We start from the raw sequence: 16,905 nt of genomic DNA on the forward strand, positions 1-16,905 counted from the left end.
AATTTTGGCACACAAAATCACTGCACCTTCACCACCAAAATACCAAGACTCCTACCGTCATCCTTATGTCACTCCTACTCAGTTTCTTCCTTCACGTTAATGTTGTTAAATTTTGAATTGTCATTTGGTTAACGTGAAGCCAGAAGACATGATCTCTTGCACTTGGTGTAGGAAAGGGCTCCTGGACAGGTTTTGCCAGGGGGCAGTCCAGAGGCTGGTTTGTACCCTGTGGTCTCCCTGGCAGTGTGCCTCACACATCCCGACTCATTAATTAGTGCAGGTCAGAGCCCAGGAATGCAGCCTCCCTGGCCAGTCTCCTATGCAGCCAGGTTAGGGACCTCAAACCCAACTGATGTCTTGCATCCCTGCCAAGTAGAACATAATTTGTTTCACGGTCCTTAACAAATGACTTTCTGGTATTTGGTTAAACTTCTCTTCTCATGGACAAATTAGCGTTATCTATTTGCTTGTATTGAACTGGCTGAGTTCCATCTTGTGCCCCTCATTGGCAGAGTTGACCAGAGCCAAAATCAGAGGGATGCCGGCCACGAGGGTCAGCCTCCAGCCAAGTAGCTTGGAAAAGGGCTCCCAGCAGCCCTGCGGGACACATGGGGGTTCCCCAGCTCCCCCTCTCCATTGAAACTCCAGCTCTTCTTTAGACTGCACAATTACACAGTTTCCCTCACACAAATATTTTTGAAGTGACTTAAAGACTTAAAGGTATTTATTTATTTGTTTGCTTTTTGGGTCACACCCAGAGATGCACAGGGGTTACTCCTGGCTCATGCACTCAGGAATCACTCCTGGCGGTGCTCAGGGGACCATATGGGATGCTGGGATTCGAACCTGGGTCGGCTGCGTGCAAGGCAAATGCCCTACCCGCTGTGCTGTCGCTCCAGCCCCCTTTAAAGGTATTTATTATACCGAGCTTCCAATTTTTTCCTTTTCATGTTTCTTAGAAAACTTACTTTAGTTTTTAATTCCAAACAGCAGGAAACTGTGGGGAGCCTGAAGAAACCCTCTTAGAGGAGGATGCACCTGTGATCTCAGCCTTACCGTTCTCCCCGAACAGAAACTTGGCTCCTTGGAGCCGGGCCTCCAGGGGGGTCTGGCCCTGTATTATTCTTGCCCAGACTCTCCACTCTGCGCCTTGGCCCAGGCCAGCTGCAGCCGCTCAGATACGTTTCTGAATGGCTGGATACAGCAGGGGACATCCCCACCCTGCACTCCTCTGTTTATGCACCTTATCCCCAAGCCAACTGAGGACAATGGTCTTTAGTCGGGGGCTAGTTCTGGGATTCCACACCGTGATGACCCTACCAAGTCCCCAGCAAGTGGGGGACCAATCAAGGTTGAGTGCTAAGGGCCATGGGGGGAGGTAAGGTTTAGGGACTGGGATTCACAGAACAAGGCATGAACTGTTCCTCCACCTGGAACACGGGCAACTTCCGTCACGGCACCAAGGGTTCGTGGACCCTCTCCCCTCTCTCACTTCCTCTCTGGAGCTGAAGTCCAGCTGTAGCTCAGGTCCAGCCCTGTTGGCTCTGTTGGCCTCTTCAGGCCTTTGCAGACTTCAGTGCCTCCCCCACCCCTCCCTCCTACCTGACACCCACCTTCCTCTTTACCACTTCCTGGCTGGAGCGCCCCCTTGTGGTCAGTTCTGTTGCTGAGCTGGGCCCGGTGCCCACACCGGAACCGCCATCTGTCTTCTTGCTGCTCCAGACACGTTTCCCCTGTGTGTGTGGCTGGCAGGATCCTCGGGGCCTGGCATTGCCCTTGGGCACAAGCCTTCCCTCAGTGACAGTTAAACAGTTTCACAGAATTCTAAAGGAATCTTACCAGTTAAGACACAGCCCCTCGATCTATAGTGAATGGAGCTCATTGAAAGCAAACAAAGCCAACTTTTGTTGACTGCTGGTGGCATACACAGTAGCCAGTAGAGAGAAGATGCAGTTATCTTGGCCCACAAGTTTCTCCTGGGTACTCCCTGCACCTCACTAGCTTCTCTGTGTTCTTCTGTTGGGGGAGGGGGCCACTCCCAACGATGCTCAGGCCTTAACCCTGGCACTGCACTCAGGGATCACTCCTGAAAGTGCTCAGGGAAGCATATGGGGTACTAGGGATTAGAACCCATGTTAGAAGCATGTAAGCATGTATGCCCTCCTGCTGTACTGTCGCTCCAGCCCCCGGCTTCCTTTTCTTCTTTATGCCCAGCTGCACTGCCCGTTTCTCCTTGCCCCACCAACTTATCTGCACTGATATCTCTTTACAAAACTTCTCTCAGATTGGAGAGATAGTATAGCTGGTAGGGCGCTTGCCTTGCGCGAGTCGATCCAGTTCCATCCCCAGAACCCCATGTGGGCCTCCAAATCCTTCCAGGAGTGATCCCTGAGTGCAAAAGCAGGAATAAACCCTGAGCACCACCAGGACCGCTAGGTGTGACCCCAAAACAAGTGCAAAGGACCACTCTCATGTTAATATTTAATTTCATATTGCATCACATGAGCCTCTGTGAACACTGCCAAGGTGTGGACCCCCAAATTAGAAAACAGACAAGCAAACAAGAGCTTTTGGGAACTCTAATGGATTTCCTAAGAGACAATGGCTAGAGAAGATTCTTAGGGAAACGGGGGAGGAGTGTCCTAATACGTTCTAGTAACACAACTCAGGCTTGGTATTCGGATCCCGGCCTCACTGGAACGAACTCAGAGCTACAAAGTCAGCAGAACCGGGAGTAGCGGCCCTGCCCATCCCAGGCCGGGCTCTCTGACCTCCCTCGGTGTTAGGCTATTGTCTCCCTTAGCTGGAGAGTCCACCTAGAGCTCATAAGTTTGCCTCAGTTCTAGTCACCCCCAGAAATGGCCTCCCAAACATGGCTGAAATTTTTTTAAAAATTTTCCATTGTTGGGGCCGGAGCGATAGCACAGCGGGTAGGGCGTTTGCCTTGCACGCGGCCGACCCGGGTTCGATCCCCGGCATCCCATATGGTCCCCCAAGCACCGCCAGGAGTAATTCCTGAGTGCAAAGCCAGGAGTAACCCCTGAGCATCGCTGGGTGTGACCCAAAAAGCAAAATAAATAAATAAATAAATAAAAATAAAAAATAAATTGTTAAAAAAAATAAAATTTTCCATTGTTTATTTTTCTTTTGAATCTCTTACAAGAATATATGCATGATCAGAGAACTAATTTATCTGTTTTTTAAAATTTATTTTTTAATTAGTGAGTCACAGTGAGGGTACAGTTACAGATTCACACATTTTCGTGCTTGTTTTTCCCTCATGCAATGTTTAAGAGCCCCTCCCTCCACCAGTGTCCATTCTCCACCACCAATGAACTCAGTATCCCTCCCACCCCCCTAGTCCTATCCCCCCACCCCACCCCGCCTCTGTGGCGGGGCATTCCAATTTGATATCTCTCTTTCCTTTTGGGTGTTGTGGTTTGAAATAGGGGTATTGAGCGGTCATCCTGTTCAGTCTCTAGTCTACTTTCCATGGCTGAAAATTTTTGGGAAATTAATGACTATCCGAACTCCCCATGAGCTGACTGTCCATCCAGTTCCAACTCCTGTGACTCGGGGACCAGATTCCATGGCATCAACATTGCTGGTGAACATCCTCTATAGAGGAAGACGAACCAGTGAGTTCTTGGCAGACACACAGATATGCCTGTTCCCAGTGGACCAAGAGTACTGTCAATCATTTGCTTAAAGGTTATCTTGATGCATCCTGAGGAATGGGTTTCTCTGAGTTCTGTCCTAATAAAATCATTTAAAATAGCTTTTGTGCTGGAGCCCTAGTCTATTTGGTAGGCTGCTTGCCTTGCATATAGCCTGTCCAGAAACCTTGGCACCCCATTTGATCCCCTGCACCTGTCAGGAGTGATCCCTGAGCACAGAGTCAGGAGTAATCCCTGAGCACCACTGAATGCAACCCTTCCCCCCAAATCTGATTTAGATCAGGAGAGTGTTGTTTGTGTTTGGGGTTCTCACTCCTCAGTGCTCAGGATTATTCCTGACTCTGGTGCTCCAAGAAATCCTACCTTGCAGTCCCACATCTGAGAGAGACTATTCTGTGTCTTGTCCCTTTTCTTCTGACTCACTTCACTCAGCATGATCTCCTTTAATTTCATCCATGTTGCTGAGGTTGTATAACTCTGTTCTTCCTTAGAGCTGCATAGTATTCCATTGTGTATATATGCCACAGCTTCTTGATCTACTCATTTGTAGTTAGACATTTTGGGTTGTTTTGATATCTTAGCTATTGTACTAAACGCAGCTATGAACGAAGATGTGAATACATTCTTTCAAATTAATGTTTCTGTGTTTGGGGGATAAATACCAATAAGTGGTATTTCTGGGTGTGGCCCAATGGGTCACATGGGTCGTATGGTAGTTCTGTTCTTTTTTTTTAATAAATCTCCATATAGCTTTCCATAAAGGCTGAACCAAATTACATTCTCACCAACAGTGGACTAGGTTACTTTCTCACAGCCCTGACAACATTAGACTGTTTCCAGACATTTTGATATGTGCCATTCTCACACGTGTGAGATGATATCTCATTATTGTTTTGATTTGTATTTCCTTAGTCATAAGTGACAAAGAACACTTTCATATGCCTGTTGGCTGACCATTTGTCTTCTTTGGGAAAGTGTCTGTTAATCTCTTCTCCCCATTTATGGATGGAGTTGTATGTTTTTTGTTGTTGAGTTTTGTGAGTCCTTTAGATCTTGAATACCAACCTTTATTGTGTGCAAATATTTTGTCCCATTCATAGTGTGTCTTTTTGTTAGAGCTTGAATTGCTTTTTCTGAGTATAATGTTTCTAAGTCATTTTACCCTTTCTCCAGAGGCCGTTTCCATTCATAAAATTAGTCTGTGTAGACATGTTCCAAACTTTAAGACTATTTCAGCTGTCTAATCATAACGTCTCATGGGTTCCTGGAACTCAGTTCAGATGGGTCAGAGAGATAGTACAGAGGGTGGGGTGCTTGCCTTGCATGCAGCCAACCCAGGTTTCATCCCTGGCATCCCATGTGGTCCCCCAAGCACTCCAAGAGTGACCCCTGTGTGCAGAGCCAGGAGTAACCCTTAAGCATCACCGGAGGTAGCCCCAGTAAATAACTATTCATAAAAGATTATTTTTAACTCCAAAACACGAGCCTCTGTGAATCATCTGCTTGACTGACAAACACCATGGAGATCTCACTAATGTGCCAGACATTTAGAAGCGCCTGAACAATTCCTTGTGATAATGCCAAGATGTGAATACTCACCACCCGTTTAGAGAAAATGGAGGCTCAGAGCAATTCAGCGAGTTTTACAGTAAATAAGGAGCCATGCGTCTTTGTTCTCCCGTGGTTTGCGACAGAACTTGCTGATGGGTTTGGTGTCTCCCCCTCACTCCGTTTAGCCGTGTAGACCTTCCCAGTGGTCAGGAGCCGTCCTGCCAGTTCTCCTACCAGTGCCTCCCTCAGGCTGGCCTGTCACAACTCCTCTCTCTTCTGTTTAGGATCAACTCTGTAAAGCCCATCCCCTGCACTCTAGCTGAGAGATCCATTAGGAAATAAATCGGGTCACTTATACCCTGGAGGTTTATACTCCTTTACAAGGCTTCTATCTGGCACTGGTTTCTTCTACAAGATTCTATTTCTAATTTGCCTTTCTTGATGTCTATGCTCAATGGTGAGCAAAAAATAGGCCTGCTCAGATTCTCCCACTCTGCTTACTGCCACAGGGCCTTGGCATATGCTATTTTCTCTGCCTGGATATGCTCCCAGCACTCTTACATCATTTCAATGACAACTAATTACATACACTATTGAGACCTTTCTAAGGAAAGGAACTGAAGGGAATTATGTGAAAAGGAGTCAGAAGGAAAAAGAAAGTGATGATGATTTCACCTATGTACACAGTATAAGAATATACACTTGATGAACAGACAAAAATAAAAAGATAAGCTGGGGCCAGAGAGATAGGACAGGGATAAGGCGCTTGCCTTGCTTGTGGCCCAGGCGGTTTTAACTCCCTATACAACATATCTCGTCCCCTGCTCACCACCAAGAATCATCTGAGCACAGAGTTGGAGCATGGCCACGTATGGCCCCAAGCTGGTCAATCATAATTTAACCAAGTAAAAACACTTTTAAAAAAGATAAACTAGTAAACACTGATAATAGAACTGAGGGTGGGGGCAGGGACATAAATTGTGGGTGTTAAAATAAAAGAAAGTTGATTAAATATGGGTTAAGAAGTAATTTCCCGGGGCTGGAGTGATAGCACAGCGGGTAGGGTGTTTGCCTTGCACACGGCCTACCCGGGTTTGATTCCCAGCATCCCATATGGTCCCCTGAGTGCCGCCAGGAGTAATTCTTTTTTTTTTTTTTTTTTTGGTTTTTGGGTCACACCTGGCCTGCACAGGGGTTACTCCTGGCTCTTCACTCAGGAATTACCCCGGTGGTGCTCAGGGGACCATATGGGATGCTGGGATTAGAACCTGGGTCGGCCACGTGCAAAGCAAACGCCCTACCCGCTGTGCTATCGCTCCAGCCCCAACCAGGAGTAATTCTTGAGTGCAGAGCCAGGAGTAACCTCTGTGCATCGCCAGGTGTGACCCAAAAAAGAAAAAAAATTTCCCGAGGGTAATTAGTAGTGTGATAGAAAAATACAACATTTCAATTTATCTTTCAAATAATAGGCAAAAATCAATTCTAGAGATACTAAATATTTCATGAATGGAGAAAAATGCTCCAGCAGGCGTTCACAAAAGAGGGTCCAAATGCCTGAAGAGGATGGGCCAGAGCCCTGAGCATTCATGTGCGGGGTGCACAGAGTTCTCTTAGCACAGTGCCCAGAGCAGTTCGGGTACCCGCTGGGGCCACTGGAACCTGGGAGGGTGTTATAGTAGCCTCTGGTAACCTTCTGGGGTACCAGAGGGTTGTGAGTAATTTTTTCTGAAAAAGGGGGCAGCAAGCCAAATCAGCTGCGGAACCTTTGCCTTAAAGGGACACACTACTGATTTTTATTTAATTTACTTAATTTGGGATTTGGACCATCCCTGGCAGTGCCCAGGGCTGCTCTGTGCGCCAAGGTTATTCCTGGGGGTTGGCCAATCACGAAACCACTATCTATAACATCCCTCAAGGGGCACTCCTCGTTTGTTTGGGGTCACGCCTGGCAGTTCCCAGAGGCTATTTCTGCCTCTGTGCCCTGGGAGTGCTCAGGGAACCAACCATATGTGGTGCTCAGGATCCAAATCAGGGTTACTGTCACTGTAGGAACACGCAAGGCAAGTGTCTGACCTCCGTATTATCTTCCATAGAAAGGTCACTTGAAAAAGACTTTCCTGGGGCCGGAGTGATAGCACAGTGGGGAGGGCGTTTGCCTTGCACGCGGCCGACCCGGGTTCGATCCCCGGCATCCCATATGGTCCCCCAAGCACTGCCAGGAGCAATTCCTGAGTGCAAAGCCAGGAGTAACCCCTGAGCATCACTGGGTGTGACCCAAAGAACAAAAAAAAACAAAAGAAAAGAAAAGAAAAAAAAAAGACTTTCCTGACAATCCTTTGGCTCCTACACACACACACACACACACACACACACTCACCCTTCCAAAGGAGGTATTGTCGCTCTCCTTTGTCATGGCCGTGTCCCCGCACCCCCATGCCCCAATTCCCTACCTGTAGACCCCGCAGGAGTGTGTCTGTAGCACTGTAGCACTGTCGTCCCGTTCATCAATTTGCTCGAGCGGGCACCAGTAACGTCTCCATTGTGAGACTTGTTGTTACTGTTTTGGGCATATCGAATACACCACAGGGAGCTTGCCAGGCTCTGCCATGCGGGCGGGATACTCTCAGTAGCTTGCCAGGCTCTCCGAGAGGGATGGAGGAAACAAACCCTGGTCAGCCTGGTGCAAGGCCAACGCCTCCCCACTGTACTATTAAAGTGGCCTGTTGACCTTTATTGCAAACCACAACAGCTAATTAGAGAGAGAAAACAGAAGGGAATGCCTTGCCACAGTGGCAGGGTGGGGTGGGGGAGATGGGTTTGGGGAGGGTGGGAGGGACACTGGGTTTACGGGTGGTGGAGAATGGGCACTGGTGAAGGGATGGGTTCCCAAACTTTGTATGAGGGAAGTATAAGCACAAAAGTGTATAAATCTGTAACTGTACCCTCACGGTGATTCTCTAATTAAAAATAAATAAATTAAAAAAAAAAAGTGGCCTGTTGATGGCCCTGCTCTGCTCACGGCCTGTAAGCACTCTCCCTGGGAGCAGGCCTGCTGACAGCTTTCATTTCAGTGACACTGAAGCCCCATAGCAACAAGAGCAGCATGTTTCTCTCCCATAGCTCCTTTGGAAGTTAGGAACTTGGTTCCGTTCTTTTAGCTTGAATTCATCCAGCACTCGGTCAGCAGATTAAAGATAAACCCAAATGATGGTGGAGTCATGTATGGCACTTGCACTCATCGGGCTCTCAGCACACCCCCACCCTCAGCCTTGTCCCCGGACTGGCAGGCTCAGAGATGAGAGTGGACAGGAGTGTCCTCAAGAGATGGGCATGTCGCAGAACCAGCCCCCCCTTCCCCGTCAGCCTGGAAATGGGAATTTTCCAGATTATAGCACTTTTAGCAATACTCTCTTCCTCCCCAGCACCACAGCCCCCAAAATTCTAGGCCAATTGGGATAAGAAGTTACCTCAAGAAAGGGGGAGACAGGATTAAGAGATAATACTGCAGATAGCGAACTTGCCTTGCACGCAGCCGACCCAGGTTCAATCTCCAGCATCCTATATGGCCCCCCAAACACCATCAGGAATGATCCCTGAGTGCAGAGCCAGGAATAAACCCTGAGCACCACGGGGTGTGGCCCCCAAACAAACGAACAGAAAGAATGGGAAACAAGGGCTAGAGTAATAGTATAGCAGGTCGGGCACTTGTCTTCCATGTGACCGACACAGGCTCAATCCCCTGAACCCCATATGGTCCCCCAAACACTGCCAGGGGTGATCCCGGAGTGTTAAGCCAGGAGTAAGCCCTGAGTACCACTGCCTGTGGCCCCAAAACACGACCAAGGAATGGCCCACATCATTTTATATTGCAAGAGAAATACACTCAATATTTATTATTCTGTATACTCTGTGCTTGTAATTTTTAGACATTATCTCATGATTTTCACAGCATTCAATTCCTGATCACTAGATTTTATTATGGCCATTTAACAACAAGAGAAAACATAGGCTGATAGAGGAATAGTAGCCCGTAGGTCATCGGTTCCAAAGCTGGTAACTGTTCTACATTGTTCTGTGGGGGCTCCTCACCCAGCTTCTTCCCTCTTGCCCTCCAGCGAGCTGTGGGCCTCCCCCCTGGCTCTCACTTCTAATAAGGTCTTTCTTCAACTGAAGGTGGAAAGGATGAGAATACTCCTTGTCCAAACAAGAGTAACTGTAGGATAACATGGGGTTTGTCCTTTTAGGCTTGCCTTAGGGAACATAGTTTACCTTAAAGCAATGTCCTTTCTGCATGGACACAGGAAGACAATATTGTGCTTGTAACTTGGGAGTTGATTGACTCCAATAATATTTACTCCTGGGCATCTGCTTTCTTAACTCAGTTGCCCTCAGTTCCTAGCACCCCAAAAGCAGGATCCTGACGAGGGACAGGACGGATCAAAGGCAAGTGGTGAGTTATGTGCTACCCTGGCATCGAAATGGGCCAGGCCAAAGTGCCACAATACTCAACTATAAGTTGAGGGCATGATCATGGACAATGCTGTCATGATCCAAAAGTAACGATGAGATTAGGATCCTGCTAGGGTTAGGAAGACTAACCTGGCCTGAGGACTGTGGTCTGGATTATATAGTGAATGTCCTCAGGAAGAACCAAACTTTATATCTCTTACTGTGCTCATACAGAATGACATTGCTAGAAATATTAGAAGTAGATTTACTATAACTATTTAAGTCGATTACTAGCTCACACCCTGATACACGCTTGTTTGGACCCCCACCCTTGAGTGGATCTCCTTAGATGAGATTTCCTTAGATGAGATTTTGTTAATCTCCTCGAGAAATGGTTTTATACTTCTTTGTTAATGTTCAGCCCACCTTTGTGTCACCACCCTATGTAATTTGCTATATAAACTAAGACTGTGGGGCACTGAGGGGAGCTAGAGGAGAAAGAAGACAGGGGAGATAGAAGAAGAGGTAGACAGATGAAGAAGACAGAGATAGAAGAGACAGAGAGGCAGAAGAAGAAGACACAGAAGACTCATGGTAAGACACAGAAGCAGAGGCAGAGAGACAGACGCAGGGGGCCGGAGCGATAGCACAGTAGGTAGGGCATTTGCCTTGCACGCGGCCGACCCAGGTTCGATCCCGGGCATCCCATATGGTTCCCCAAGCACTGCCAGGAGTAATTCCTGAGTGCAAAGCCAGGAGTAACCCCTGAGCATCGCTGGGTGTGACCCAAAAAGCAAAAAAAAAAAAAAAAGAGAGAGACAGATGCAGAGAGACAGACGCAGAGAGACTGACAGAAGAAAGCACAGTGGCACACACATAAGCAGAGCTCAAGGTGAAAGAAGTAAGAGCGAGTGGGGCATAAAGGGGAATATTAGAAGATCCAGAGAGAGATCGAGAACTCAGAAGAAGCAGAGAGAGAGACGGGAGTGTCTAGAGAGGAGATTGGAATAAACTGCGATTGAGACCAACCAGCTTACCTCCGTTCCTTCCTTCTCCTGCCTCATCATCGCCATCAACCTCCCCGGGGTGGGGAAGCAGTGAGAGACTACCAAATGTGGGCAGCGGGAGAGATAGAGCCCCGCTGGGCCCTTTTCTTTTTTGTGTTTTTACACAACTAACCAATCCTCTTGTCAAATGTTAATATATTTTTTGTCTTCATGTAAAAAGTGTTTGTTTACATGTATTTATAATTATATATAATTAATATCATAAAAGCTATTATTTACAGACATTAAGTACACATGGACTAGAAACATAGCACAGTGGGTAGGGCATTTGCCTTACACGTGGCCAACCCTGGTTCGATTCCTCTGTCCCTCTCCGAGAGCCCTGCAAGCTATTGAGAGTATCCTGCCCGCATGGCAGAGCCTGGCAAGCTCCCAGTGGCACATTCGATATGCCAAAAACAGTAGTAACAAGTCTCACAATGGAGGCATTACCGGTGCCCGCTTGAGCAAATCGATGAACAATGGAACAACAGTGCTAAGTACACGTATGTATACATAAACATATAAGTAAATATATATGAAAGCATTGAAGTTCACTTTAATAGTAACTCAGGATTCCTGGCCCTTGGTAAACCATCACATCATTTGTAATTTTTCTGCTTTCCTTTCCTTTTTCTTAGAGCTACAAGCAGGCAAGGAAGCTTAGAAAGCTTTGAATGTGTGTTTTTTTTTTCTTTTTTGGTCACATCCGGTGATGCACAGGGGTTACTCCTGGCTCTGCACTCAGGAATTACTCCTGGCAGTGCTCAGGGGATCATATCGGATGCTGGGATTTGAACCCAGGCCGGCCGCATGCAAGGCAAACGCCCTACCTGCTATGCTATCACTCCAGCCCCTTTGAATGTGTTTTTATTGTGTAGAGAGACAGGTGAAAATGGATGAGATGAGAAATGAAGACTATATATATGTACATATGTATATTAGAACATGTGTTTGTCAAATGAGGACATGGTGAATCTTGCCAGGTAAGCTATTGTTTGATTTGAAGTTGGAGGATGAGAAGGATTGATTCTCCAGAGATAGAAATTTTTGTCAGGTGTTCATTTGAAAAAAGAGAGCGTTACTGCGTTTCTTCTATTAGCTGCCATAGTCAGACCCCTGAGTCTGCGGCTACTATAGTTTTTGAGACTGAGAATTCAGTCAGCGAATTCTTCTATCTGCTCCCAAGACATATGTGTGTGTGTGTGTGTGTGTGTGTGTGTGTGTGTGTGTGTGTGTGTGTAGATAGATAGATTCTGGCTTTCCCATAAAGACGGACTGGAGAAGAGAACACTGAGCTCCTCTAAAAATGGTCAGTATTTGTCCTAACTAGGTTTTGGTTTTCACGATCTCATCCCTTTCATCTGCCTGTGTCTCAAATACAAGCCACACTCAAGGTTCTCTCAGGTTGCTTGTCCACTTGTAACTCTAAGTAACCCCAGGGAAATGAGAGCTGAAAAGGTCTAAATAACAGAGCGAGTTACAAAGGGCCCAGAGTGCATGATGCTCTCTGTCTCCCCAGTCTGTGGTGGCCGTGACACATTGTTCTACATTCCTGGTCTGAGAAAGAACAAGGACTGCCCAGTCCCCAACTCTGCCCTTTGGTTTCTGTCTCAGGTTTCCAGTTGCACCTGTTGCTCCCTCTCTTGGCCTTGGATTCCCCGTGGTCTGTCAGTGATTCACCATGAACTTTTGCTTGACGTCCCCTTTAAATTTCTAGAACTTAAGTCCAACTACAAGAGCCAGCCCACTGATTTGCTCCTCTTGACTCATCTTCCTGCCCCTCAGGCTCATGCCCAGGAGTTTCTATATTCTCCCATCATTGTCCATTGTCTTTGTCTTGAAAATAGAATGTGCTACTCCTCCCACCCCCTCTCCCCCCTGCCCTGAACCGTTTAACCAATTATTGGACCAGGAGAAAAGATTACAGAGTGAAGGTCAGAGGCGAAGCTTGGGATTGGACAGATCAGTTCCAAGAGTTCCTTGAGGAGTGGCATGTGTGAAGGCAAGAACCTGCTTTCAGGAGCCCAGGAAAAGAGAGGAGAAAGCCAGGGAAAGATTTGGCACTGCTGAGTGCTTATGGACTGGCAGGCATTTTGTGGGCCTTCACTCTCTTTCCATGCACACATCCCTATCACTTCTACATGACTATATTCCTACGTGACTATCTACAGGCAAGGAACCTCTAGTATAATGCATGGGATTACAGAGCTAGTGAGACAGGATAAAACTGATATCAAACTTCTTGTTTTTTTTTATTCTAGACTTAAAATTTGGGTCATATTCTAAATATAGGCAACAAATCAGAAATATAAAATTTAGAAAAGAACAGATATTGACTCCACCAATCTGAAATGAAGAATTCGACTGCACACACACACACACACACACAAACACTTCTATCGGCTTAATTGGCTTATTTTCCCATTTGTCTATGTCTATCATCTACTTATGTATTTTTATTTGTATTTATTGGGGGGGGGTGTTGGCCCACAGCCTGATGCTGGGCATCTCCTTGCTCTGGGCTCAGAGGTCACTCCTGGTGGTAGTGCTGGAGACCAGACTAGGATTAGCCACATGCAAGGCAAATGCCTTAACCTCTTCACTCACTCGACCCATATGTACACGTAGCACTGTCATCCTGTTGTTCATTGATTTTGCTCGAGCAGGCACCAGTAACGTCTCCATTGTGAGACTTATTGTTAGTTTTTGGCATATCAAATACGCCATGGGGAGCTTGCCAGGCTCTGCCACGTGGACGGGATACTTTCGGTAGCTTGCCAGGCTCTCAGAGAGGGGAAGAATCGAACCTGGGTCAGCTGCGTGCAAGGGAAATGCCCTACCCGTTGTGCTGTATTATATATACATATATATATATATATACACACACACACACACACACATATATATATATATATATATATATATATATATATATATATATATATATGCATTCAGGACTTACTCCTGGATCTGTGCTCAGGGATCACTCCGGGAAGTGCTCGGGGAAACATATAGGATATTGAGGACCGCAGTTGCATGCAAACTACCCTCTATATTATCTTTTAGACTCACTGCTACATATTTTTAAATGTAATTTCTGATCAGGATTCGTCCATGTTATATTTTTATTTGCCAAGTCCAAATAATGTAGGTGAAGAATGACTAGGAACTGTGAGGACCCAAAAAGAGAAAAAGCCCATTTGACAAGGACAGTTGAGGGGATCCCAGTGGTGGCTTTTGTCAGGGGACAGGACATGAGTATAGTGTACAGGGAAGAGAAAGTCTAAATCATCCTCTTCTGAGGTGAGAAGAGGTAAAGCGACAGGTCTAGAGCAATAGTACAGCTGGTAGGGCCCTTGCCTTGCACGTGGTCGGCACAGATTCAATCCCCTGCACCCCATAGGTCCCCCAAAGCACCACCAGGATTCCTGAGTGCAGAGCAGGAGTAACCCTGAGCACCATCAGGTGGCCCAAAAGCGAGAGCGAGAGCGAGAGCGAATGTGTGTGTGTGTGTGTGAGAGAGAGAGAGAGAGAGAGAGAGAGAGAGAGAGAGAGAGAGAGAGAGAGAGAGAGAAAGTTTTAAAAAATCTGGATATAGCAGCGTTATTTAGAGGAAACAGAATTCAGTACCAATAAAATTGGTGCTAACAGTTGGAAATGATCACCTCTGGGGGTTGAGAACATTGTCCGAGAGGACCGAGAATACAACTTGTTTTAGCAAATCCTCTAGAACTGCTTAATATTTTAAATTTCATTACATACATTTAAATTACATACCTTTTTCAGAAATTAAAAACGGGATACAGTGGATAGGGTGCATGCTAAGCCCTGAGCACTGAGCATTGCTAGGTGTGGCACCAAAACAAGCAATAAAAAAAAAAAAAAAAAAAACAAGGGGCGGGAGCAATAGCACAGCGGATAAGGCATTTGCCTTGCATGAGGACGACCTGGGTTCGATTCCCAGCATCCCATATGGTCCCCTGAGCACTGCCAGGAGTAATTCCTGAGTGCAGAGTCAGGAGTAATCCCTGTGCATCGCTGGGTGTGACCCAAAAAGAAAAAACAAACAAACAACATCCTAGAGAAGTAAACAGAAGGGGCTATTTGAGAAGTCTGAGCGCAACAGCTGATGGTATTCAAAGGAACCAGGAAAGTCATGAAATGTTTCAGAATTAGGTAAGTACTTCTGTTGTCACAAAAGCAGACTGGTTGTTTAAGAGGTGAAATCTAAAAAATAAGAAGGAAAGAACCTAAAAATGGGTGGGGTTGGCCCAGAAATATCTAGAATCTATTACGGGGGCCGTACTGGGTAATATGCTCACAAGGTGGCGCCAAAGACCATCTGTGATCAACAAGTTGTTGATCACCCCCAGAGGGGATCATATCCAGCTGTTGGCACCAATTTTATTGTTACTGAATGCTGGACCCTGGGGCAAGCCTTCAGGCTTTATTTACATCCAAGAGGTACTCCTGCAACCCACAGGCCATCAAATTTGCACTCAAATTGTGGTAGAGATTATACAATTCTGCTTTCTTTGGGATGTGAAGATAACAACATTCAGAAAACAATCCTATCCATTTAACAGCCTCTCTCCATGATCTGGGACAAAGCCACTGCAACTGTTTTCTAAATGACCATTCCTACATTATTCTTGACACCCTGCAAACCCAACATGATTCACTGAGTTACATGCTCAATAAATGACAAATTAAGATATTTAGGATAAGAATTCAAACCCTTATCTTGGGCTGAAGGGCCTTTGATGGAGCCTTTACTATAAGCACTCACCTTTCATTCTGCCTGCTCACACATGACCCACATCCCACGGGCTGTTTCCCTTCCCTATTCCTTTTGGCAGTGCTCATTACTCACCTAATCCAGTTCAGCACAGTGCATCCCTGAGGTCTATCTGAAGAGCTCGCAAATTAGAACCTTCTAAATTCTGTACAATCTTTGCATATTGTAATGCACTTTTTTTTTCTTAATGGGTCACACTTGACTATGCTCAAGGATTACTCCTGGCTCTGCACTCAGGATTTCTGGCAATGTTTGGGGGACCATATGGGGATGCTGGGGATTGAACCTGGGCAGGTCATGTGCAAGGCAAACACCCTACCCACTGTAGCGCCACTCCAGCCCCGCACTTAACATTTTTATTAAAAAACCAAATGGGCTGGTAAATCTGTCTTTCCACTCTCAATACCCAAACTTTGGGGGGCAAGCTGTCTCAGGCAGTGCTTGAGATAACCTTGAGGAATTTCTGGGCTGTAATCATGAACTAGGAAAACAGAAGAGGCAAGGCCGTTAGATGAATTCCATCTACCATTCTCATACCCCCTGCCCAGCCCTTTCTTGTTACTCAGGGAGACTTTCAAGGCCCCTTTCTCGTTGTTCAAGGAGACCTTCAAGGCCCCTTTCTTGTTGCTCAGAGACCTTCAAGGTTATTTTGGGCAAGCCCCAGAGGAAATTTTCCAACTAGCTCTGGTTGTGATCCCAGCAATTCCCCAAACTGATCCTCCTGGGAAGCAAGGCTTTGCAACCAGGGCAGTCCTGAGGAATTTAAGAGCAAGGTTGGTAGGGCTGGTTCCAGGATCCACAGTGTCACAAGTAAGTAGAAATAATCTAGGAGGAGCAAACCATGCATTTCTCCAGCCAATCAGAACAATGACTGATTAATAACTGAATGATTCATGATGATTAATAACAACTCTTCACTGGTATAGCAAGTTTCACAAGGACAGAGCCAAAAAGTCTACTTTGGCAGCATTAAGGCCTCTTACACTATCACTAAAAGGCAAAGTCAAAATAAGTAGACTGGATAAATGCTGCTGAGGGAAGCAGGCAGCAGGCAAGATGGGAGGAATTGAAACACATAGTAGAGCTCTCGCCCACCTAGCTGTGGTTAAAGTGTTATCTGGGATCCGCTTGAGCGGGCACCAGTAACATCTCCACTGAGACTTGTTACTGTTTTTGGCATATCGAATATGCCACAGGGAGCTTGCCAGCCTCCGCCATGCCGGCGGGATACTCTAGGTAGCTTGCCGGACTCTTTGAGAGGGATGGAGGAATCAAACCTGCGTTGGCCGCGTGCAAGGCAAACACCCTACCCGCTGTGCTATTGCTCCAGTAGTTATATACAGATCTTTGAACATTGGTTAGCTCTAGCTTTAACTCAGCA

The sequence above is a fragment of the Sorex araneus genome, chromosome 2 (genome assembly GCF_027595985.1).
Source record: "Sorex araneus isolate mSorAra2 chromosome 2, mSorAra2.pri, whole genome shotgun sequence".
Taxonomy (NCBI): Eukaryota; Metazoa; Chordata; class Mammalia; order Eulipotyphla; family Soricidae; genus Sorex; species Sorex araneus.